Source organism: Carcharodon carcharias, chromosome 9, assembly GCF_017639515.1.
Source record: "Carcharodon carcharias isolate sCarCar2 chromosome 9, sCarCar2.pri, whole genome shotgun sequence".
Taxonomy (NCBI): Eukaryota; Metazoa; Chordata; class Chondrichthyes; order Lamniformes; family Lamnidae; genus Carcharodon; species Carcharodon carcharias.
Genome location: NC_054475.1, coordinates 122,413,724 through 122,439,497, shown reverse-complemented (window position 1 = coordinate 122,439,497; position 25,774 = coordinate 122,413,724). Strand labels below are relative to the sequence as shown.

At 43.6% G+C, this 25,774-nt stretch overlaps 1 protein-coding gene across 1 annotated transcript in view; it reads right to left on the bottom strand.

Moving 5' to 3' along the window:
* LOC121282283 (T-box transcription factor TBX22-like) overlaps positions 1–25,774 on the bottom strand; it is a 122,646-nt gene that overhangs the window by 48,947 nt on the left and 47,925 nt on the right. The window lies entirely within an intron of this gene.

The window sequence follows — 25,774 nt, the reverse complement described above, 5'->3', positions numbered from 1 at the left end:
CTGAAGTGCAGGAAGTAAACTCACCAAAAAGAACTGTGAACAAACCCTTTCCCACTAATAAGTAAGAAAGCAACTGTGAGAACTGAAGACTTACTGTCGTATTTCCACGAGATTAATTCAGCCCCTTCGATTGCATTGTGCTGTGGCCTGGCTTTTACTGGCTAGATCAGATAGACTGGGAAACCCATGGATATGCTATTAAATGTGAGTCAGTTGAAATGTCCCCTTAATTGAGCAATTATCTTATGTCAATAGGCAACTCGCCTTTCCCGAGAGGGTTGTTTGCAAGCAACCTAATGTGCTCCAGTTAAATGTGGAAGGTTGGAGCTGGGTTCCTGACCCGCTCCCATTTGTCCCAGTTTTCCCAGACCCCACAAGTGTATCTAGATGCTCCTGAAGGTTAAAATTCCCCTCTGTAGTTCTGTGATAAAGACACCAGAGAATGAATAAATGTGGCTTTTTTGTCTCAAAAATATGAATGGTTTTCTGAAATGGATGGTTTAATGGGGAAGATTTTCTCCAGAACATGAAAGCCAGCTTCAACCTGCTACTGTAATTAAAATCATCTCAGGTGACTACATTTACAATTGAGTTCTCGGATGCAATGTTGTCTTGTTTTACTCTATCAGTCCAGGAATCTCATAGGAACAAAAGCAAAGTGTGCTGTTAAAATTGTGCCATACTGTAGATCCATGTTTTAATAATGCAGTAGTGTTTCACAGTTTATTTTACCCAGTAGTTAAAAAAATGAGTATCCGATGGAGTCCCTGGTTTGAAACTGCCACTGGTTAGGTTTGTTTTTTCTTGTCACTTGAACCGGGTGCCTCATAGGCCAGTAATTTAACACTTGCCCTCAGTGCCCTTGCAGGCCTTATGTCACGGGGCCACTTTTCTGGCATACGCTTCTCCACGCCCACACATGTTCTCCGAACCGACACTTAACCTTTCGGAGCATAATTTGTCAGCAGGGCTGAAGAAGGCAGGATGTGATCGATGGGTCCATGTGGGGCTTTCAACTTGAGCCTGTCTGACCAACAATCGCAAAAGAAAAGAGCCGTCATCACATTTCAGAGCATTGCAAACCACAAGAAGAAGAGTTTCTGAAAGCGTTCGAAATCAGACTCCCTACTAATCCAGGTACAGTAGAGTGCAAACATGACATCCTGCTTTCTCATCTACACTCAGCCCGCCATTCAGGCTTAGCAACATCATAGTGAATGGGGAAAGAGCAGAGAAAGCTCCCTTTAATAAGCTGGCAGCCCCACTCAGCCAATAAATTGCATGGCCTCACTCTGTCCTGTCATTTTTATTGACTCAAGAAGAAGTTCGGGTGCATTTTCTAAAAATAAGTAATTTGCCCCAAGTTGTACTTTATTAAAGCGTACCACTGATGTAGAACATTTCCTTGCATAATATAAATTTAGAAAAGAAATCTTAAAACAACAAGTGAAGTAATATGATTTGTTAAAATCTTAACAAAATATGGTGTATTGTTACAATGGGAAAACATCAGACAGGACCAAAGATTTGAGCTGGGTGTTTTGTTTATTATGTTAAATGGAAGAGGACATGTGAACTAAAATTGATGAGAGCCTCTTTTTTCAGAATGACACATTGCACAGAATGACTTGGTTCTCTAACGAAACAAAAATAATTAATTCAATCACTAACTCACTGGACTGTTGAAACCAAATTTTGCATCTAATTGAATTGCCCTTACAATGAAAAACATGTTAGCTGAAAGGTGCCTTTCTGAGGTTGAGATTTAAGGTACTTTGTCAGGCCGACGATAATTGGAATTTTATACCAAGCCTGAGCTTTCCCAGCCCCAATGCTTGAATATAGGATAACCAGGGAAGGAGTAGGGCCCATAAGGGACGAAGGGTCCAGAGGACATCGCTAGAGTGTTGAGTGAATGCTTCACATCCAACTTCACTCAAGAGAATGAGGTTGAAGGTATCGAACTCGAGGAGAGAGACTGCGAGGTTCTTAAGCAAATTGATATAGGGAGTGACAAGGTATTGGAGGTGTTGGCAGGCTTAAAAGTGGACAAATCTCCAGGTCCGGAAGATTTGTGTCCCAGGCTGCTGAGGGAGGCAAGGGAAGAAATCGCAGGGGCTCTGACCAAAATTTTTAATTCCTCTCTGTCCACGGGGGAGGTGCCAGAGGACTGGAGAACAGCTAATGTGGTTCCACTATTTAAGAAGGGTTGTAGAGATAAGCCAGGGAACTACAGGCCAGTGAGTCTCACGTCAGTGGTAGGGAAGTTATTGGAGAAAATTCTGAAGGAGAGAATCTATCTCCACTTGGAGAGGCAAGGTTTGATCAGGGATAGTCAGCATGGCTTTATCAGAAGGAGGTCATGCCTAACAAATTTAATTGAATTTTTTGAGGAGGTGACCAGATGTGTAGATGAGGGTAGTGCAATTGATGTAGTTTATATGGATTTCAGCAAAGCCTTTGACAAGCTTCCACATGGGAGACTTATAAAGAAGGCAAATACACATGGGATACAGGGTAATTTGATAAGGTGGATTCAAAATTGGCTTAGTTGTAGGAGACAAAGGGTGATGACAGAAGGATGCTTTATTGACTGGAAGCTCGTGTCCAGTGGCGTACCACAGGGATCTGTGCTCGGTCCCCTATTATTTGTCATTTATATAAATGACAAAAATGACTATGTGGGGGGTAGGATTAGTAAATTTGCGGATGACACAAAGATTGGCCGGCTGGTTAATCGTGAGGTTGAGTGTATTGGGCTACAGGAAGATATAGACAGGATGGTCAAATGGGCAGATATGTGGCAGATGGAATTTAACCCTGAAAAGTGTGCGGTGATACACTTTGGAAGGAGTAATTTGACAAGGAAGTATTCAATGAACAGCATGACACGAGGGAGTTCTGAGGAACGAAAGGACTTTGGCGTGTGTGTCCATAGATCTCTGAAGGCAGAGGGGCATGTTAATGGGGTGTTGAAAAAGGCATATGGGACACTTGTCCTTATTAATCGAGGCATAGATTACAAAAGTAGGGAGGTCATGAACCTTGGTGAGGCCACAGCTGGAGTACTGTGTGCAGTTCTGCATCACCACATTATAGGAAGGATGTGAATGCACTGGAGGGGGTGCAGAAGAGATTCACCAGGATGTTGCCTGGGATGAAACATTTAAGTTATGAAGAGAGGTTGGATAGACTTGGGTTGTTTTCATTGGGGCAGAGAAGACTGAGGGGCGACCTGATCGAGGTGCACAAGATTATGAGGGGCATGGACACGGTGGATAGGGAGCTGCTGTTCCCCTTAGTTGAAGAGTCAGTCACGAGGGGACATAAGTTCAAAGTGAGGGGCAGGAGGTTTGTGGGGGGATGTGAGGAAAAACTTTTTTACCCAGAGGTTGGTGATGGTCTGGAATGCGCTGCCTGGGAGGGTCGTGGAGACAGGCTGCCTCACATCCTTTAAAAAGTAGCTGGATGAGCAATTGGCACGTCATAACATTCAAGGTTATGGGACAAGTGCTGGTAAATGGGATTAGGTAGGTAGGTCAGGTGTTTCTCATGTGTTGGTGCACACTCGATAGGCCAAAGGGCCTCTAATGAACTGTGTGATTCTGTGATTCTTTGATATCACTGAGTGCAAAAGATGGAAAAATGTTTCACTTTCGCTTATTGGAGTCCTTCATCTTTATCGTATGAGCACACAAAGTTGACAGGCAGGAAAAGATCAGCTAGCCTATCAAGCCTGCCACACGCCATCATGGCTGGAGCATCATGACTAATGCTTTCTACCTAACTCTCCCCCATCTCCCCACTACCCCACTGACCACTGCACCCACTTCTCCTGTGAGCTCATAGGAAAGGATAGAACGGAGGGAAAAAATCCAAGGGCAACATGGGGAATATTTATCTCCAACCAACCCCTACAAGTTAATCAAAATGAACCCAGGAGACCGCATGGATCAGGTATTGCCTATAAAACCATATGCCTTTTATATGATACGATCCCAGTCCCAGTCTGGAACTGATCCAGCTCACTTTTGAAGGTGAAGAGTCAGCAATCACCACACCAGCCAGCAATATCTAGAGGCTGACTACTCTCTGGCAAAAGAAGAACCATCCAACATATATAGTATATTCCCAGTCTTCCATAGTTTAAACTCATGTTCACTGGCTGTCCCCAATCTGCTAAATTGGAGTAATTTATCAATAGGGCACCTATCCAATTTTATGGACTTTTATCAAGTCCCTTCTAAAGTAAATAGATCAAGGTCATGCTTGATTAGCTGAGGCTTTTTTAAAGTTAGGATCAGTCTTGTTGCTTTTCTCTGAATATTTACCCAAAATGTGGAGGACAAAACTGGAAACGGTGGGCAGGATCTTTAGGTTGGTGAGCGGGGGGGCGGGGCCCACCTGCTGATGCGTAAAATGATGCGGGATGACATCGGGCGGAACTCCTAACGTCATCACGCGTCATTTCAATTTCCAGGTTGGCAGGGGAGCAGCTGAATCAGCTGTGCGCTGTCAATCTGTCAACGGCCTATTGATGCCATTGACAAAGTACTTAACGTTGGTGGGCAGGCTGGGAGCCCTGGTGGGCTTAAGAAAAATTATGAGACCTCATCCATGGGTGGGATGAGGTTTCATGAGGGTTTTTAATTTTTAATTAAGGTTTCACTGAAAGTGATGGACATGTCCCAACTCATGTGACAGTGTCACATGAGGGGATGTCAGGGAAATTTTGCATTTGTCCCTGTAACATTTTTAAATTTGGAGTGGATCTCCCTGAGGCAGCACTTGGCCTCAGGGAGCTCAGTGAGCTCTTTCGCTGCAGATGTCACGCTGGGCGGGCCTTAATTGGCACACCCGTGTAAAATGACGGTCCAATTGGAGGCCCGCTCCTGCACTTCTCCCCCAATGGGGGTAAAATTGTTCCCAATATTCCAAATGCAATCTAAATTATTTACCAGTTTGTTAATAGTAACTGATCTCCTATAGCATTGCACACAGATAGTCCTGGGTCTGTAATGATTACATAGCTTGCATCTTTAAGGCAGCTGCTCCAATTAAGTGAACCCAAGGTAACTGCAGCCACTGTTGGACCCAAATATATTATTTTTTGTGGAATTGGGGCATATGTGTAGTGTGGCAAGACCTGACCCACCAGAAAGATATGCCCAGGTCATGGCAACTCTTCCAGTTCTGGAATCATTTAAATATTTTTGATGGGCTCTCTGACTTTGGAGAAGTGGATCCAGAGATTTGCTTCTGTGGCTCTCTGCTGCCTAGTGTTACCAATGGCTTCTGACCTGCCAATGAAAACAAATCTTGTGTAATTGATTAGTCTTATGAGTGAAATTCCCTCTCCATCATCAAAGCAATGGGCACCCGGTGCGGAAGGGGGTCGGGAAGGAGGAGGACCTCCTCGTGAACCTGCTCCTGGGCCTGGCCAAGTTGGCCATTAACAGGTCCAGGCTGCGGGCGATCGACGGGGGAGTCCCGCCCGATTGTTTGTCCCTCTTCCGTGGCTACGTTCGCTGCCGGATGTCCCTGGAGAAGGAGCACGCGGTGTCTGCTGGCACTCTCGAGGCCTTCCGTGCTCGGTGGGCACCGCGGGGACTGGGGTGTTTTGTTGACCCCTTTAATCACATTTTGATTTAAAGTTTGTAAGTTTCCTTTAAACTTTGTTCTTGGTTTTACAGCTGACCTGAATTAGGGGCTGTGCCTGATTTATCCCAATTTTGTTGATTTGGTTTTCATTTAAAAGATTATCAAAGCAATGGGTCCGCCTTCAGAACCTGCAGCGATACCTCTACGTCAAGCCTCCTCCTAGATGGTGTGCCCTGACGACGTATTTCTTCCGTCAGGTGCACGGCCTGAATTATGACGTGCAGCTCCTGTTTATAGAACAGATGGGCCTCAGTGGCTCCTTGCAGGCATTGCCTGTCTTTTACCAGGACCTGATCAAAGTCTGGAAAGTGGTCGCCTCGCGACACAGCTCTCCCCCATCAGGAGTAGCGGCTATTGTCAGAGAGCCGCTGCTCAGGAATCCGCCCCTCCGTCCTTTTCAGTGGTTGGCGGAGAGGAGGGCTGTGGCCGCAGGGGTGACCAGGATCGGGGACGTGCTGGGAGGCGGAGGACTGGGCTGGATGCTCCCGCAGGAGTTGGCGCGTCGTGCGTCTCTGAGTGTCCAGGTTGCAGCCGATGCCATCCAAGACCTGAGAACGGTCGTGCTCGGACCCGACGTTATTTTGGGTCTTGAGGTGGCCCAGGTGCGCGGTGGTCTTCCGTCTGAGCGTTCCCCTGTTCGGACAGAATTCCACATTGGCCCCAAGCCCCAAACCCTCCCTCGGGTGCTGGTGCCCCGCAATATGAGCCGCCTCGGGGACATGCCCTCTGTGCCATGGCAAAGAGAAGCTTTTTGTACGGACTGCTGCTGCACACCTTCCATTTTCTCGCCCTTGTCCGCTGCCCGGACACGCCCTGGCGTGCCTTGTCGCCATTCGGCGGCGGAGGCCCCCGATGGGAGGCCCTCTACGGAGGTGTCCTCCCCCTTTCTATCGGGGACCTGGGTTGGAGGGTGTTGCATGCAGCAGTCCCGTATAATAGGAGAATGCATATGTTCACGGACTCTCAGGACACGTGCCCTTTTTGCGGTCTTGTGGAGTCCGTGGACCATGCATATATAGGGTGTTGTGGGCTGCACTCCCTTTTTAGTTATTTGAAAAACCTTTTATTGATGTTTTGTTTGCACTTCAGCCCCACGCTCTTGATCTATGGGCACCCGGTGCGGAAGGGGGTCGGGAAGGAGGAGGACCTCCTCGTGAACCTGCTCCTGGGCCTGGCCAAGTTGGCCATTAACAGGTCCAGGCTGTGGGCGATCGACAGGGGAGTCCCACCCGATTGTTTGTCCCTCTTCCGTGGCTACGTTCGCTGCCGGATGTCCCTGGAGAGGGAGCATGTGGTGTCTGCTGACACGCTCGAGGCCTTCCGTGCTCGGTGGGCACCGCGGGGACTGGGGTGTTTTGTTGACCCCTTTAATCACATTTTGATTTAAAGTTTGTAAGGTTCCTTTAAATTTTGTCCTTGGTTTTACAGCTGACCTGAATTAGGGGCTGTGCCTGATTTATCCCAATTTTGTTGATTTAGTTTAATTGGTTTCATTTAAAAAGATGATCAAAGCAATGGGGTGGGCACCATGGATATGCGGGTGCCCAATGTTACTATGGGTCAAATGATAGAAAATACATTGAATGGCATATTTATATCATTTCAATATAATTTCAGCAAAAGTGATCCATGAATTGAGCATCATTTATTGCTTCTAGCAGAAAATAAAAAGGGACATGAAAGTGGGAGGGAATGGATAAATGTATTGTATAAGTGCAACATCCCATATATAAAGTGTTGTGGTCGATTATGGGAGTAAATATGACTCGGAATGCTGGTGTAAAATGTGTGATAGCACCTCAATATTAAACACCACTCGCAATTTTCATTTTTTTTATTACTCTTTCACAAGATGTGGGTGTCACTGGCTAGGCCAGCATTTATTGCCCATCCCTAATTTCCCTTTTGGAGGTGGTGATAAGCTGTATTCTTGAACCGCCACAGTCCATATGGTATAGATACACTCTCAGTTTCTAAACAAGGAGTGTTTATCAATTGGCCTAACCAATATTCTTCATTTTACACTGTTTCCTGCAGTCAATAGTCGGTTGTAATGATTTTAAGCTCAAGGTTAAAGATTGGCTTTCCTTCGCCCTTTTTAAAAGCTTGCTTATCAACAATAATCACATTTGATATCTAGTACATGACATCAGAAGTGCGAGTAGCTGGACTAAAGGGCCTGGAGTTTCCATTTGGTTTCACAGAGATTTGTCGACACAATTCACCCAAAAACAGCGAAACCAGCGCAAAAGACTGCATTCAGCAAAAGTGAGTTTTTGTGATCTTCCCCACTGGTTTAAGGAGCATCGCCATATTAGATGGCCCCAAACACACAGCTGACCATGCCACCTGGTTGACTTGTGAATTTCTGCTAATTGCTCGAAGGGGGTCGAAAACTTAAGCTGGTCCTTTTGAACGCCAGGACACCAATAGGTACATTTTAAAAGCTTTTGTATATTCTAATCAAGCTGCCATCTGTACCCCAATATAACTAACAAATGGTTCTGTATATTTTTTTAAGATATTTCAGTTATTTAAAATCAGGTTACTCAAAGGTGATGGACTAGATACTCTGATGTAGATACATATTTTAGTGATAAATCCATTCGGCTGGATCTTCCAATTCTAACAATGGCAAATGTTGAGACATTCGCAAATTCTGACTCACGCAAATGCGTGGCAATACCCAGGAAGTTTAAACTTCTGATGGGCAGATTTGTGTTGCCCGGGTCTCTCTGAGCCTGTTGCGTGATAATTACCTTGGTATTGTCCCGCTGTTAACTCCTGGCGTAGGACCGTGATTAACAGCGGAGCCCAGCTCCCCACCCCGACCATCCCACCGACCTGACTCCCATCCAACTCCCCACATCCACCACCTGCTCACCTACTCACTCAACCTCCTCCCTCCCTACCTACTCACTCACCGACCCACCCACTCACTCCACTTTAAAAATGTACCTGAATACAGCAGCTAATGGGCGTGACCTTCCCGCTGCTCCTTTTCGCCATTGCCCTCTGTGGATGGCTGCACTGAGGGAGCGCAGCTACAGCCAGGTCAGCAAACTTGGCTGAAGGGATGCAAAAATGTAAAGCTGGAAGTATTTTCGTAGTCAGCAGCAATCGCCCCAGCATTGGCGCTGACTGGCTGATCTGTAATCAAGCTGTACTAAGTACCTCTCTTAAATATATCAAGGAATGTTTCTTAAGGCAATTTAATTTTTAAAAATTTTGCACAGGAAAGTTGCCTAATTGTGCTGGGTCAAATATACAAATAAGTTTGAGCAGAAGCTTGAAGGAAACAAAAAGACTTATTAAACCAGAGCAAATTGGGGGTGCAATTTACACCCAGGTCAAAGATTGCATTGTCCATCGTGGAAGACGTATCCCTAAGCTGATGCATGATACTGCATCTACACATGGTGTGGCAAGGTTTGAACTAATTTAATTACCTGTGTTGCAAAAATGTACTTTTGTGTCGACTGTTTGGCTTGTTTGCAAGAAACAGGATGTGAGGGATTAACATCCAAGGTCAGGCAAAACATTTTTTAACTGAAAAGTCAAGCAGCTCAGTTGCAGGAACGTTGGCTGTCCAGGGCTCTGTAAGGTAAGGTTTTATGAGAAGACAATGAGTGGTCTGAAGTCTGAACTCTTTTGGGAAGAAAATCGGGGTCAGCAAATACTGAATGGAAAAAACCCTGTTCATGATGTCTAAAATGGTAAAGGGAAAAGTAAATGTCTCGCACAATATACATGAAGAGCAAGGGATTAGAAAATACTTGCATTTATGGAGACTAAGATCCATTTAACATAAATTGACATTTGTATTTATTGAAACTTTGGAAACATATATAAAATAGACATTTGCAGATTGTCCTTTTCAAATTCAGTTGACTAAGATAAAACAGGAGTTAAAGTTATAAATTGGGGGAAGGCCAATTTTACTAAGCTGAGTTGTGATTTAGCAAAAGTGGACTGAAAACAGCTACTTAAAGGTAAATCAGTGTTAGAGCAGTGGGAGGCATTTAAAGGGAAGATTCAAGGGGTTCAGAGTAAACATATCCCCACAAAGAAAAAGAGTAGGATGGCCAAATCTATAGCTCCCTGGATGTTGAGGAATAAGATAAGGCAGAAAAGGAAAGCTTACATTAGGTACCCGAGATCTCAATACTACAGAAAGCCAAGAGGGGTATAGAAAGATGAGGGGTGAAATCAACAATAGAATTAGGAAAGCTAAGAGAGGGCATGAAGGAATGTTGGCAAGCAAAATCAAGGAGAACCGAAAGATGGTTTTATCAATACATTAAGTGTAATAAGATAACCAAGGAAAAAGTAGGGCCCATAACAGACCAAGAAGTTAACTTATGTTTGGAGGCGAAAGATGTGGGTATAGTTCTTATTGAATGCTTTGCACCTGTCTTCACAAAAGAGGGGGACAATGCAGACATTGTAGTTAAGGAGGAGGAGTGTGAAGTACTGGATATGATCAACATAAGAAGAGAGGAAGTATTAAGAGGATTACCATCCTTGAAAGTGGATAAATCACCAGAGCCAGGGGAAACGTACCCCAGGCTGTTGAAAGAAGCCAGGGAGGAAATTGCAGAGGGTTTGACCATCAATTTTTAATCCTCACTGGATGTAGGTGAGTTGCTGAAGGATCACAAGAGGGATTGCTGTGGACTGCAGGAAGATATCAAAGGTCTGGTCAGGTGAACAGAAAAATGGCAAATGGAATTTAACCCAGAAAAGTGTGAGGTGATTCATTTGGGAGGTCAAATAAGGCAAAGGGTTACACAATAAATGAGAGGATACTGAGAGGTGTAGAGGAAGTGAGGGACCTTGGAGTGAATGTCCACAGATCCCTGAAGGTAGCAGAATAGGTTGATAAGGTGGTTAAGAAGCCATATGGAATCCTTTCATTTATTAGCTGAGCTATAGAATATAACAGCAGGGAAGCTATATTGGAACTATATAAATCATTAGTTAGACCACAACTTGGCTACTGTGTGCAGTTCTGATCACCTCATTACAGATGGGATGTAATTGCATTAGTGGGGGTACAGAGGAGATTTACGAGTATGTTGCCAGGAATTGAAAATTGCAGCTATGAGGAAAGCTCGGATAGGCTAGGGTTTTCTTCTTGGAACAGAGGAGGCTGATGGTGGGAGATTTGATTGAGATGTACAAAATTGTGAGTGTCCTGGATAGAATGGATGGGAAGGACCTATTTACTTTAGCAGAGCAGTTGGTGGCTAGGGGGCATAGATTTAAAGTGATTGGTAGAAAGATTAGAGGGGAGATGAGCAAAAGGTTTTTTTCACCCAGAGGGTTGTGGGGGTCTTGAACTCACTGCCTGAAAGGGTAATAGAGGCAGAAACCCTCAGCTTTTTTAAAAGCTGTCTGGATATGCACCTCAAGTGCTGTAACCTGCAGGCAAGTGGGATTAGGCTGAGTGGCCTGATTTTCAGCAGGCTAAGACACAGTGGGCCGGGTGGTCTCTTTCAATGCCATAAACTTTCTATGATTCTATGGTTTGAGTTTCCTGCTCCCCTGATCCCTACCTTGGTCAGGTTTTTAGATGGAGGTGGGGAGTGTGAAATTGAAGGAATGGGGTTATCTCTGAGTTCCCACCCGCCTGACCTCGTAGCAATTTTCCACTTGGGCGGGCATGGGCTAGGATGGGATGCTCGCTTTTGCCCCCTACTGAGGCCCTTTAAAAGCCGTTTCCCACCCAGCCTTAGTTTTTAGGCTGGCGGCAGGATTTACCTGGCATGGGGGAAGCCCAAAAAATGAATGGGCTTAGATCTCATGCGGGAAGTGAGGAGGGGTGGTACCTCCATCAGAAGCCCCCTTCTGACTATGGGTGCCTCCCCCCACTTAAGGTCCAGTGACCGCTGGACTTCCTTCCTCCAGCAATCCCCGTAAGCTCTCCCCTACAGCCTGATCATCGCCTTTGCACCTCCCCAGGCCTTCCCTTCCCTCCCTGCCCTGCAACCCCTTAAACTTACCTTGCCCTCCAGTCCCAGGATTTAAGCTCAGGCATCTTCCTGAATTTCCTCTTCAGTCCACTGCAGCTCTTGTCGCTGCAGAGACCCATGAGCTGCCGGCCAATCTAAGGCAAGGCTTCCTCCTGAGCAAGGGGTGGAAGTCCTGCCTGCAGCCAAATGACGCTCATTCAAGTGAAATGACTGCGGGGCACTCAGAGGATGATGGGAAGAGAAACCCCGCCATCTAAAAGGTTCAGGCACCTGATTCTAAATCAGGCAGCTGAGAAACTTTGAAGAAGTTAAATTCAAAATCACAGTAAATAGTACATTGTGTAACTGTTAGTTAGAGAAGGGAATGTGCTATATCATAACATGAATTAATTGCACTGAGACCAAGTGGGAAACTGATCTCTCGATTTTTGTTAAACATTTGTAAGGACTGTGAATACATAACTGCCAAACACAAACTGCTGAGCCGAATTGCCAGAACATTCAATTAAAGTCCCTTGCCTGTATCACTTGAGTGTCATCAACATTAGACAGAATGTCTTTGAACTTAGGGTAGAAAGAAAGAAGTTGCATTTCTTTATCAAGTGCCATGACCTTGGGACATTTCAAAGCACTTTACAGCCAGTGGAGCACTTCTTAATTGATGCCATTGTTATAATGTAGGAACAGTTTCTTTCCAGTCCCACTTTCCATTTGGAAGGGCAATAGATTTATGCTTTAAAATCGCACATCTTCTAAATGAACGGGCAGTGATCTCAACTGATTTGAATTGTGGCTTTTGGCAAGCAGGTCCATAATGGCATCAAGAGGATCAGTTGCCATCTCCAACTAATCCCTGAATAGTGATCAAGGCGAGAGAAGAATGGGAAGAGTTTACTTTTTCCCATAGCCTGTCTGAGTTAGAAAGGGTTAACTGAGATAATAAGCAGTTTCCCTGATGTTACTGGAGCTTTTCCATGTGTCAGACTCAGAGGTATGCATTTCTTCAGGATCAGTTTGCACACACATGCCAGTCAGACAATCCTGTTTTGTAAGCTAATGACATTTCCTAGTGAACGGCTTGTGTTGATTGGCATTCGCCTTGTGTTTAAAAAAAACTTTCCAGATCTAGTCTCTGGTTTTAGATTTCAAATCTCTGTTTTGGGCTTTTAAAAATACACTCTGTTATAAAGATTAATTTCTGAAAACATAAACATTGTTAAAAATCATAACAAATTGAAATTGTGTCTTTGCAATAATATATGGACAATCTTCTTTTCAAATCTCATATCTCCATTGAACTTGTAGTTAGAATTACTTATGATATCATCAGAGTCACTTAAAATTGAATATAAGGTGCCTGAATGTGTCACTTACACAAGTGTCATTTCTGAGCAAGTTGAGCTAGCCTCAGTTCTTTTCATTTTACTCCATGCTGTTTCGACAATCCAGCGCAAACACAGGTGGTCATTGGCCCCCAGCAGTGCTGGTTTGTCTATTCCAGTTTGGAATCAAATTTGCAGCAGCGGAGAGCTTCATAAACATTTCATGTTCAAATGATTCAAACATTATTTGGAAAATAATAATTAGCTATCAGTTAATGTAGGTCTGGAAGTGTTAGACTGAAGTTATGCTCACATTTTTTGTGAAGTAATTTCCAGTGCACGTTGATGAGAAAGTGGCAGTACAGCTCGAGAGTCAATTATTGGTTGTGCAGTAATGCAAAGATTGTGAGGTCCCGTCCTGGTGGCCATCATGCACATGGCATGCGGTTTAACTCCAGTCTGATGCAAAGGGCATGCAGCAATTGATCCTTTTTGAATGTTTAAAACTGTGCATGCATTCTTTGTAATGCTAAAAGGACGTCCCACCTGCACAGTCTCTCCTAGCACAGAACACTCAAAAAGATTGTAATATCAAGTTTCATGCTGGCCCACCATTCAGTTCCACCTTCCTCATTTCTCAACTAAGTTAATATAGCATGCCACGTGGAGAATGAGGCAGTCCTCCTCAAAGGGAAGATGCAACATAAAAACATAGGTTGCAAGGTAGCAAAGATTATTGATACTGTGTCCTGTTGTGTGTGCCCATGTATTTCACCTCCTGTTTTCTCTAGCTGGCACCTAATGGTGTTTTCCTAAATATATTCTCATTTTGGTCAGTCTATTTTTCATTCCTATAGTTAACAATGTTAGCTTGGCAGGAAATGCTACTCGACTGTTTCAACTTCTTTAGTCTGAACTTGCTAATTCCATTCTTATAAAGTCATTGACTCATATTAAGCACATAGACGGTCAAAAGAAGTCTTTAATAATTATTGCAGAACTGTCTCTGCTTCAAATCACGTAACTAAGTTGACAATGGAACATATGATTTGCCAGAGGAAAAGAGCCCAAGGATGAAATTTACACCCCATCACCAACATCCTACACACACACCCTGACTCCCACCCCCACCGGCCAGCATATTTAAGGGAGGGGGACATGTAAAATAAAGTGGGTGTCTAGCCCACCGTCCTCCGGTCCACCACTGAGCTGTAGCCCATTTTATGGTGGGGAAAGTAAGGCATCATCCAGTCCACCTGCCCTTAGGCCTTTTGAGGTGCTTACATTGCCAATTAAAGGCCACTTAAGGGGCTCTTTTCACCTCCGTTGCCATGATAGGGTGGGCAGGGGAAGATGGAAGGAACTTGTCCAGTGCTACTTTGTCAATTTAGGGTAAAAAGAGGGAGGAAAGGGAGTGTCTTCTTTGGCAGATTACCTGTTTCTATCAGGGGCATATGCCCCCGCACCCCCCAACAAGATAGTACCTCTTCCCCCTTTATGCCTCCCTCCCAGCCTCTAGAACACAATCCCTCATCCCCCTACTACTCCTCCATCCGGTCCCCGGTCCCTCCCTGACCAAAATCCCCAGACCTACCTTTCTGTCCGGATCCATGGATCTTCTTCCCAGGACTCCCTTGCATCCCCAGCAACAGCCACTGCTGTGTTCTGCTACTGCTGGGACTATTCAGCTGCCAGCCAATCAGATTGGATGACAGTTCTCGTGGGTGGGACTTCCTGTCACTGAGGGGCACAAGTCCCACTCTCACCTTGTTATGGCAACCCCCAGCGTAACTTCAAACTGGGGCAGCACTTGAAAAAGTCGGGAAGCTGTCGACCAACTTTTCTACTGGGACAGTGGGGGGGACAAGCAATATGCGCCCCTGTTAAATTTGCCCCCAAGATTCATCTAGTTCACCTTCTGCTCTCCTGGTAGTCATAAAATGTAATGATGATGGGGCTTTGGCTATGGCAATCAATCTCTACCAATTACTCTACAACAAATCAGACATGCTCATTGAAACATGCCACTTGATACAGGCAGAACTACAGCCTCAAAAGCAGGGCGAGGACAGTATTGCCAGGGGCTGTGGCCATGAACTTTTGTGTGTCGGATTCCTACCAGGTTGAAGCAGAGAAGTTTACTTGTTCACTGTTGAGTAAGGGAGATCACTGAAGTTCTGCATCTATAAACAGCTGAATATATTTCATTCTTTATTACCAGAGAGAAGCAGATGGAGTGAACATCTGACTTTACCAGCTTTCTCATGGTGCTGGGTGCCACTGGCTGAACACACGTTAACTTTGTAAGTGATTTATGTAAATTCTGAGGTGTACCTCAACCAGAAGGGATTTCACTCCTTTGATGTCCAGCTGGGGTGCGACTATACTCAACATATCCATGCAGGTCAATGCTCAGTAGCCTGGCAGCAGTCATGATGCCTTCATTCAGCACCAGTCCACTGTATCACCTGCATTTGATGGCAATCCTAGCAATATGTTGGAGGTTAGATTGCTGGACTGCTTTTACAAGCCCAAGCACTTTTGAATTCTGAAAGCCACAGCTCTGACAGCAGCAGTGTGAGCTTGCGTGGCTTCAGTTTGGGCTTCCACTGCAACACTTAGAGGTTGTGTGGCTTCTGCTTGTACTGCAATGGAAGTGGAGACATCAGATATCAGACACAGTGTCATAGTTTAGTCCACAATTGTTCTCATGGAGCTGACCACCACTTCCATGCTGGAGAGAATGGGCCCCAAGTTCTGTGCAAATCGCCTTGCAAGGTTACTCCTGCATTTACTGTGACAGTGACAGTGGGCTTTCTAGCAGCTCTGCCAATGCACCAAGCATTTCAATGTGCCTACCCAATAGCTCCTTCTGTAGGCCACCCCATGGAAGTCCTTATCTGAGTTCTCTGCAGGAGAACTCTTGCAAGATTTCACCCTCCAGCAAGCTGACACCTGCATTGTTTTTGTCCTTTCCCCTGGCTGCAGGCCACTTGTGCCCAGTGTATCATGTAGATCCTGCCTCTGTGCTGTCCTCTAAAGTACATACAGTGTCCATATCAGAGCTGGAGGCTTCAAGTGTGAGAGCAAGTGACAGTGCTTCTAATTATCACTGCCTTCCTGCTCTTCTGGCTCTTGCTCTTCCACCACTACCTGACTAGGCTGCAGTTTTTGGGAATCTGAGAGGAGAAAGGCATGCAAGGGTCTGGTTATATGCTTATACAATCTTCAGCTTAGGAATCAGAAAAGATTATGGGATGAGGGGGAATAGGATTATGAGAAGGGTATGAGCATATCATCATCTTTGGTTTCAGCCCCATCACTGGCCACTCCAATGATGGCAAGTGCCATTTCCTCAACGGGGCATGGACATGTAGCCATATTTATTACCCACTGGTTAAGTGCTGCCCTTTCTGGCTATGGACGATCTTGTCTGGCAAGAGAAAGGAAAGTGCATTAGTGATTGTTGTGCAATCTGCTTGGTGATGTGTCTGTTACGGTTGAAAAGCTAGCAGTTTGTACAAGCTAAGATGTGAATGTGAGGCTTGCAGCAATGCTAATTATGTGAAGGTGAGGCAGAGCTATGGATGTTCAGTATGAGTGATTCAGTATGAGAGATTGGTGGTAGGTGAATGATGTCGGGGGTGGTGAATGGAGAAGTGGGTGAGGTTAATGGTTCATTTGTAAAGATATGACATTTGAAGATGAATTCACTGACCCTGATCACTTGTGTGAGTTCCTTATAGTCCTTACAGCACCATGTCCTGATCGTCAGGGCTACACTGCTTGCATTAACCGTGGTGGCTATCTGCTCCCACTGCCTTCTCAGCATTTGTATGGAGGGCCTGCTGGCTCTTGTAGTAGAGGACCTTTCTCCCTTTGTCCGCCTCTCCCACCAATGCTTCATCACTGTACCTGAGAACCTTGGTGTATGCTTTGTGTCTCATTGCACCATTACTCAGGCTTCTTTCAGGGCAGACTCTCTTCCCCAGCCATTTTCAGCCCCTTCCCAGGCAGATTACATCTCCCTTTTAAGAGGTACAGACTAGCTTTAAGTAATGCAGGATAACTTTAAATGGTGTTAGCCTTGCACGAACTTGAGCTGCCTGCTGAGGTGAGCAGCCTCTCAATAGCATATTTGGCACAGGGCTGCACACAACTATCATTTAAGTTAGCAGACAGCAGAAAATTTGAGTGGAAAGATTGGGTCGGGGCTAATTGTGCATCGTAACCTCCATTTAATTTGTGGGGACTATCAATTTCTTTCCTCCATGGCTCAAATTACTGTACTGTATTCCAAAATATTATTTTCTCTTAGAAAATGGCACACAGGATTTTTGATCTCTCTATAGTTCTTGAGGAATTTCGCCCCTAGCCACCTCATTGAAATTAAACAGGACTAACTGCAGAGGCCGGGAGCAGTTACCACCCTGTTTCTGCCGAAAATCAGGAGGCAGAGAGATCAAAATGGTGAGTGGAATTGAAGATCCAACTTTGGGTTGTCCACCCAAAGATTTTCATGCAAACCACAATCTAGGCAGCTGGTCCTCCCGTTGGGAACAGGTAGGGGCCTCAATAATAAATGCAAATTGGGGTCAGATAACATAGTCACTATTCCCAACTGCAGTTTTGCATTGCTACTGTTGGTTCCTGATCCTGGACAGGTCGCCATTTCTTGTGATATTCAAAGAGATCCATCAACTGCTCTCGAGTAAAATAGGAGAGAGTTTTTGAAGACATTTTGCTTGCGTTAGACTGTGGTTTTCAGCTACTGAGATAATTTCCATAGCAGCTGCTGTAAAATATTCTAAGCTCTTAAGGGGTGACTGGCAGCAAAGCTTTGTCTTGTGGGTGTTTGTGGAAATTCCACTCTACCATTTGGAGGAGGAGCAAGAGCAGCAGCAAGAGGAACGAGCACAAAGAGGTGCAGGAGACGTGACTGAGGGAACCTTACTCTCCCAGCAGAGTTTATAGTTTCAGGACAATATAGCTGTAGTTTTGAGAGAAGCAGTGCATAAGCTTCACCAAGGATACTTTGACAGGGCTGTGTCACTCGTTGCAACAAGCCCTAAAATGAACTCCAACAACGCATACATGTCTTTTGCAGCCAATGTCACTGCAGCCCTGGAATCATCTGTATTTGGCTCCTTGGGACATTAGTAACATCAATCAACCTGCTATTTGTGCTTGCACTAAGCAGGTGACTGATGCCACTCCACCGGATTTTCACCCAGCGAGCTTCCTGGGAGCACATTTCATGCTGGCAGCTCCCCGATTCCACATAAATTAGCCCGACTGCTAAAGTGGCAAGGGGACCCATGCTAATTCCTTGGGTGGGTACAGAACATACGCTTTGCACTGCCCACCTAATTTATTCTGTGCATGAAAATTGTCACCTTCCATAGACTGGATGGCAGCAAGGAAGTAATGCTGTACAAAACTATTTTTTTGCTTTTTTCATAAAGGATAATCTTTAGTTCAGTTACAAAGAGATAACTGGAACCACTTTAGGCTTATTTTTAGCCTAGAGCTAATAAATTTGAAGTGGGGGTGGAGGTGGGTGTAGAGAGGTCCCTAGAATAAGACTGCCATACATGGTTGACCTTGTTCACCCAATAACCAGTGACTGAGCACCTTGTATAACAGAACAATTATGGACTTGGCCTTGAACATGACCCCATGATTGCCATTCTCTTGTTATTTTCTGGTAGCTACCACTTTGATGCTTTGAAAAAAAATGATTGATTATTTCAAGACAGGAAACGTTTCCTTGCTCTAAGTATTCAAACGTGTTCCTAATTTTGATCACAGTTAAGTAAGTATCTTTAAGACTCAACTTTGATTTGCCAAAGCAAACTTTATTATGTAACAGCATGCGATTTGACAGTTTTAACTGCACCTTATAGACACATAGAGAATCACAAGCATGAGACCTCATCTGGGCTAATAACACTAAACATAATGGATAATTTCCTATATTTATTGCTACTAATGTGTTCAAAAAGGTTTTGCTCAAAATATCACTTGCTTGAATATTTTGCCAGGCAGCTAACACACTTTAGTTTTAGTCTGATCTCATACCTTATACAGGAACTCATTAGTGTGTTGGAAACACAGGGGTCAATGTTTTCAATTTGTCACCTGCGTATAAAACTGGCATTGTGGCTTGGCAACCTATCATATTAAGTGTCTGAGTTGATAGAATAACTCATTTATTTTGTATCTTATTTTATATCTGGTATAAACTCCTTATGATTTGGTGGTAATTCTGACTTTTTGCATGTTTGGGTTGTGAAAGGTAATCAGTCTGATATCACATCTAACTTGTTTTATTCATGTGACTCTGCCATGAGGCAAAGTCATTTTAGGCTGCCATTTCTATTTAGATCAATGAAACCTCTCTCAGAGACAGACCTGATGAAGACTGCTGTCCTTATACATGAAACATGGTGTGAGGAAGTAAAGAAAAAATAGATTTTTCAACCCTGGAAATGATATAGAGAAGACACTGAAAACCCAGGAACACAGGTTCAAGTCTGCTTAAAAAAAGAAGCTGCTGAAAAAAAAGGACAATGAGAAAAGCTGCAAGTAACATACAGGCTACAGAAAAGACACAGCTAAGAAAGGCACACAGAAAAGTTCAAAGCTGCAGACAGCTACTGTAAAATGCAAACACAAAAGGACAAAAAGAAAGGCTGTAAGTAAGTTACTGAGTGAGTAAAAATGACCGTAGTAAATTATCCACTTCTATCTCCAGTTGAAACAAACGGTGATATGTGCCAGAACTGGCAGTTTTTCCACTGACAATGGCAAAACTATGAGATTGCAACAGACTTAATTAAAAAGCCAGAACTGATAAGAGTAGCCACACATTTAACACTGCTGGGGAGGGAGTGCTACAAAGAGTATAGCACCCTAAATCTAATAATGCAATAGTATAAAATGTGTAATAATGAATTAACATTACATCTCTTTCAACATTTACTTCTACTGACTTCTAAAGAGCTGCTGACTCACCATCACTTGCTTTACACTATTGCACAAAGTCGGTATCTATCCTATTACGGCAAAAATGTTCTACTCCTGCATCAAACACTGTAGACTCAGTTTAAATAAACCACACATATGCTTAGGTCCTAATAATATACTTGCTAATATCCAAAGAATGGTCTCCTTGCACAAGTTAATGCCCTCAGGAGGGAAAGGGGAGAAAACTAGTCAACAAAGATTGGATCTGTACCCCTTCTAAAAACCTGCCCTGTATAATCAGCAGCCGATGTTAATAAAACACTTTCAATGGGATAGAAGGAAGGAGAGCACCTCCCTGTGCAGTGACTAGTAATGTTGGCAGCTGGTGACTGACATAAAGTTTGATATCAAGAGGTTTTCTGAAAAATGAAGAACTCTGTGGAGAGCAGGAAGTGCTTTGTGACCCTGTTAGAATATATTGTAGGCCAGATGCAGCATTGAACACCCAAGGAGCAGCTAAATTCTGACTCCGGATATGAACTTAATCCAAGTATAATTAGCTAATTGCTTCTATATCATAACCTGTTATCTCTGTTTTCCAGATGAAGCATTACTTTGTAATTCATGAGAAGATTTAGTACGTTATTTATAACAATGGCTTTGACCACTGCTTCAAAGAATTTCTTAAGCACGTGGAAAATGTAAGGTTTACTTTTAAACATTTTACTTTCCAATTGTTTAATAGTGAAGAGATTAATGCATATTGCTCTTAAAATGCAGAGGGAAGATCACATTCCAAGGTCTTTGCAGGTGGCCCTGTACTACAACCAGATGAACTAATTTAATAAAACATAATAAATAAAGCAAAATGAAAGCATATACACCGCTATTCTTTTGGATGGGGAATAAGGCCCAGATGTGGCCTTAACACCTCCCTGAAGTATACAGGAAGTTTCTCTATACTACTAATATAGCCAGTCCCCAAGCACAAATTACACCTGGTTTTAACAGCATAATTTGAAATCCTAACTTTGACCAACAGAATTATACCGTACCTACCTACCTGCAATCCAGTTGAGATGATGTTAAATGCAATGTATAGATTAATGGATGGCTTCGAACAGGTCACATTGAGAACCAAAGGAAGATATGAAATGATATCGGGCAGCATGGGAGCAATGCTGAAGTAATTTACAGCCTACTATGCAATCTGGGATTTGCACATCCTTCAATGCACCCACTGGTATCTGTTACCTTATGTAATGCATATGAACCATTGACACTTTTAATTTACAACTTCCAGTCTGTGTTTCTTATTGTTTTGGGAAGGTTCAATCTGTTTTCTTAGGCTTTTAGTATTCTCAAAGAGGTACTAAGCTCTATTTTAAGAACTTTATTTCAGTATCTGCTGAATTATTTGAAAGGATTACAGGAATACCCTTTATTTCTTCAGCACTATTACTTATATTGAAACCTGGAATAGAGAAATAGCAGGTTTCAATGCGTTGTTTTTCACCTGAAGTCTGGTGTGCATTGAAATTTGGTGAACTGACTTTCATGGTCCATAATTAGAACAGGTTTGAACTCAGCCTTCTCAAGTTCAAAGGTACCATACAGCCCCTCATTTACTTAACCTTGTATGCTCAATCTCATGACCTTGCACTTTTTTAAATCAAGAAATTGCTTCGATTTTCCTCAAAACATCTTCAAAGCCCAGAGCCTGAGCACAATTGGCCAGAGGGTGTTCATTTAACTTATGTTAAAGTCACTGAAACAATTAATTCTAATGACTGTTTGGATCAAATCCAGACCAACTGAAACCTAACATTTATTCTGTGGGTCATGCAGCAAATCCGTTATAGGCTAAAAAACTAGAATTTCATATGCATTAAAAAGCAGGAAAGTAAGTTGTTAACACAAAATGAAATGCAGTACTTAACAGTTTTCAGATGTTCATGAGTAACAATACAGGCACGTTCCATTTACTGAAGAGAAACTTTGGGAAAAGTACAGATACTGATCGGAAAGTGTGAACACAATGCTGCTGACAGATGGTAGCTACCCCTGAGGTAACAGCATTAAAATGGTCAATTCAATTAAATTCTACCAAATTTGGCTCCGTACTTTCCTGAACAAATGTGTATGCATGATCATTCCAGTCTGATTTGTAAGACTGTGTACAACCATAATCACAGCGGTGATGTATTTGCACCGTGAAGCCAGAACCTGTATTAGGCACAACCATGATCTTTCAGGTCCTTGGAAAATGATTTGCACAAGATTAGATACAACTCACGACATATTTGGGTTTAGTTTCTTCGGTTACATAGAAGTAGACCATTCAGTCCCTCAGGCCTGTTACATCATTCAATTATATTGTAGCTGATCTTAATTTGGAAAACATCTAAAATTGTTAAAATTAAGTGAAGCCACAGCTTCCAACCTATAATTATGGAGGGGGCATCTAAATGAGGCATCGATGGCACCTCCCTCCCTCCCCCGCCACCACACATTCCCCCCCCCCCACCGACCCCACAAACCTCCCAGTTTGCCACTGAGAGGCCACCTCCAGATAGCTGGTGGACTCTGTACACAGGATGGAGGGGAGGGGGGCATGCTCCAAAGGTGGGAAGGTCCAATCCTCATCCCCATTGGAAGGTGGTCCCTAATTGGCCTATTTGGGCCCTTAAGTGGCATAAATGGTTGCCTTCACTGTTGGAGCAAACTCATTCCCCACCTACCCCAAGGAAGTTCTCCCGGAGGTACAAATATATTGGGCAGCCGGCCCGAAGCGGCTTCCCCCTAATTTCCTGGCACTCCTGCCTCCATGCCCGTCTCAGCGAAGGAGGATATTCAGTTTTAGCCCAATGACCTTTCAACAGAATTGGTTAGTTGGACAGTCCCTCTATAGGAAGATGGGAAAATTGAAGGATTCCAGATCAACCATGTGGAATTGCAAAGAGAGAGGTTGACAATGGTAAATGGGTGTCATGAGAGTTAATTGATTGAAGGCATAGTCCTGATGGTTTTTGCTCCTACAGTCCTATCTCTTCTCAAGCACTGGGATCATTTCCAGATCTTAATAACCAGCCCCAGCTGTCACAGGTTTTGTGCATAGCACCTGACATGGAATGACATTTGTTTGGAATGGGTAAGATGGTCACCAACAGAAGGCGACCTTGGATGGGTGGTGGGTTTGGTCCACTCCCTAAGCAGAAGCATCTTACCAGTGCATCCCACCATCTGTCACTTGGCTAGCATGCTGGCTTTTCACATGAAATAAACAGCAACTTGAAGAGAAGATTTATCGTGTGCAACACAAGAAAGTCTCAAACCCTGAGTGAAAACACCAAAAAGGACACTCAAAACCAGAAAGATGCAACTGAATTCAGGATGCGCTTGTTGTAATATTCCAAAAAGTTCATGAAACCAAGTTCAGTGCAGTCCTTTTAAGTGCGCCAGGGAACTGAGTGATATATTGGTGCCAGATTGTGAGATGTTTGTTCGGGACTGGTTAGTTTCACGTTGGTTCTACAGAGAGCTAATGACACAGTGCAGGAATTCATTTCTTGATGTGTTCTACCTTGCATTCACTAAACTTGGTCAAATGTTCAATGATTGGGGTGTTGGTGACACTAAATTTTTGCCTGTATCCAAAAACTCTCCCCACAGCTGCTGCCAGAACTGCTGAATATTTCCAGTTCAGTTCTGACCTAACAGGAAGGATGTCATTGCACTAGAGGGGTTACAGAGGAAATTATGAGGATGTTGTTGATGGAGAATCTTAGCAAAGATTAGATAGACAGGGATTGTTTCCTTTAGATCAGAGGAGGCTGAGGGGAGAATTAATTGAGGTGTATAAAATTAAGAAGGGCCAAAATAGAATGGATAGGAAGGATCTATTTCTGAACAGAGAGGCCAAACCAGTGGGTTAAAAATAATTGGTAGATGGATTAGAGGAGAGCTGAGGAACAACCTTTTGACCCAGAGGATGGTGGGGTCTGGAATTCAATGCCTGAATAGATGGTAGAGGTAGAAATTCTCATTGCATTTTAAAAAAAAATCACATGTGCAGCTGGGATACCATAACCTACAGAGGAATTAAATTCAGTCTACATGATATCAAGAAATGGCAGAGCACTCTGGACACAGCAAAGACTGTGAGCCCTGACAACGCCCCAGCTATAGTGCTGTGCCTGTTTCGTTGTGTGGTCGGGGTCTAGACTAGGGTTTTGAGGGTTGTCTCCTCTCCCAAAGTATGCTGCTCAGTGTTGCACACTGCTGTGTGTAACTGTGGAGAAAAATCATCAGAGCAAAAAGATTTTTTTCATTTTTCTTTGAACATTTCTCACAAAAATATTGAAAGGGGTGGGGGGGGGTGGATATGGGGTAAAAAAAGGCTGTTTGGCTGACAGTTAACCATCATCCAGTTGGATAATGAGACTTTTTGCTTTCCAGTTGGCACAGGAAGTCAGTGTGTCACAAGGATGGATGTGTTGGCTGACCAATGGCTGGAGCATGGGGGCAAGTCACGTGATTAAACCTCCAGAAATACATTTAGTCACAGTTGGCAACCCCAAAGATGACAGCACTCTTATTTGGTTGTGTATGTTTGCATGTTGGGGATATATCAATGCGGCGAAAGTATTTCACCCTGAAGATCAGTGTCAATAAGTGCACAGGACTCTTTAATAGTACCATGCTGGATCTTGTTTGCATTTCAAAAGTGAAGGGTCTTTCCCTGACAGATTCTTTATGCATCACTTCCATATGGGAAAGAAACAAACAAAAACTGAAACTAGACACCCAACAAACCATTGACCTTGGGAGACTGGGTGAGCTGCAACATCTTAGAACACAGAATTCCATTTGTTGTGGATTTTTTTTTTTGCCTTTTGTGACATGGTCTGACAGACAAAATTAACTTCCTCAATTTAGATGCCATTTCAATGTAATGCTGCATATTTTTCATTTGTATAAACACGCACCTCAGCACAGTCTCGTGTGTGTGATGTTAGTAAACTCAGAGGTGATGCAAAGCATGATTGCAGACTTAAAGCAAGAGTTGCTCCCCAGGCCACCCATCATGTTAACTTGCAGCTAATGTTTATAGAAAGTAAATCGAAGCAGAGACGTCTTGTATCAACAAACATGTTATCACAGCTTGAGGACAGAATAGTCAGGTTCTAGCAATTCCCAAATTGGCCAACTGCATTGTAGACATGAGCAGGGCTTGAAGCTTATTGTGTACAGTAGAAAGCCTAACATTTTTTGTTTCAGTACAACTTATTTCCTCATTAATAATGACCCTAATGGGAGACAATGAAACAACATTGTACAGTTGTTCACCATTATTGCTTCAAAATGTGCAAAAATCCAGCTTAGCCCCATTCCAAACACAGATTTATTAATAACCATCACTTGGCCTTAACAATGGCTCCACAGTTATACTTTCGCACCTTCCTAAATTTTGAAAAATGCAACTGAGACCAAATAACCTGGTTTTCTACAAGATGGAGAAAGAATAGGTGCAAGAACAGGAGTAGGTTATTCAGCACTTCAGGCCTGTTCTACATTCAATTCAATCGATCTATGCCTGAACTCCATTTGCCCGCTCTAGATTATTATCCTTAGATACCCAAATCAGCAAAAAGTTACCAATCCCAGTTTTGAAAGCAACATTTATGCTGCACCACTGTCTTCAGCTACCTGTAGAACAGCTGCTTTTCTCTTGAACTGTGGTGAAGTTTCCAGTCAATGAAAGCTTTGTGCCAAGCTTGATTAGGTCCTGTATCTCTTGGTCATTTTCTACAAGTTGGTCATGATGTTCCCTGATAGAGAGACCCA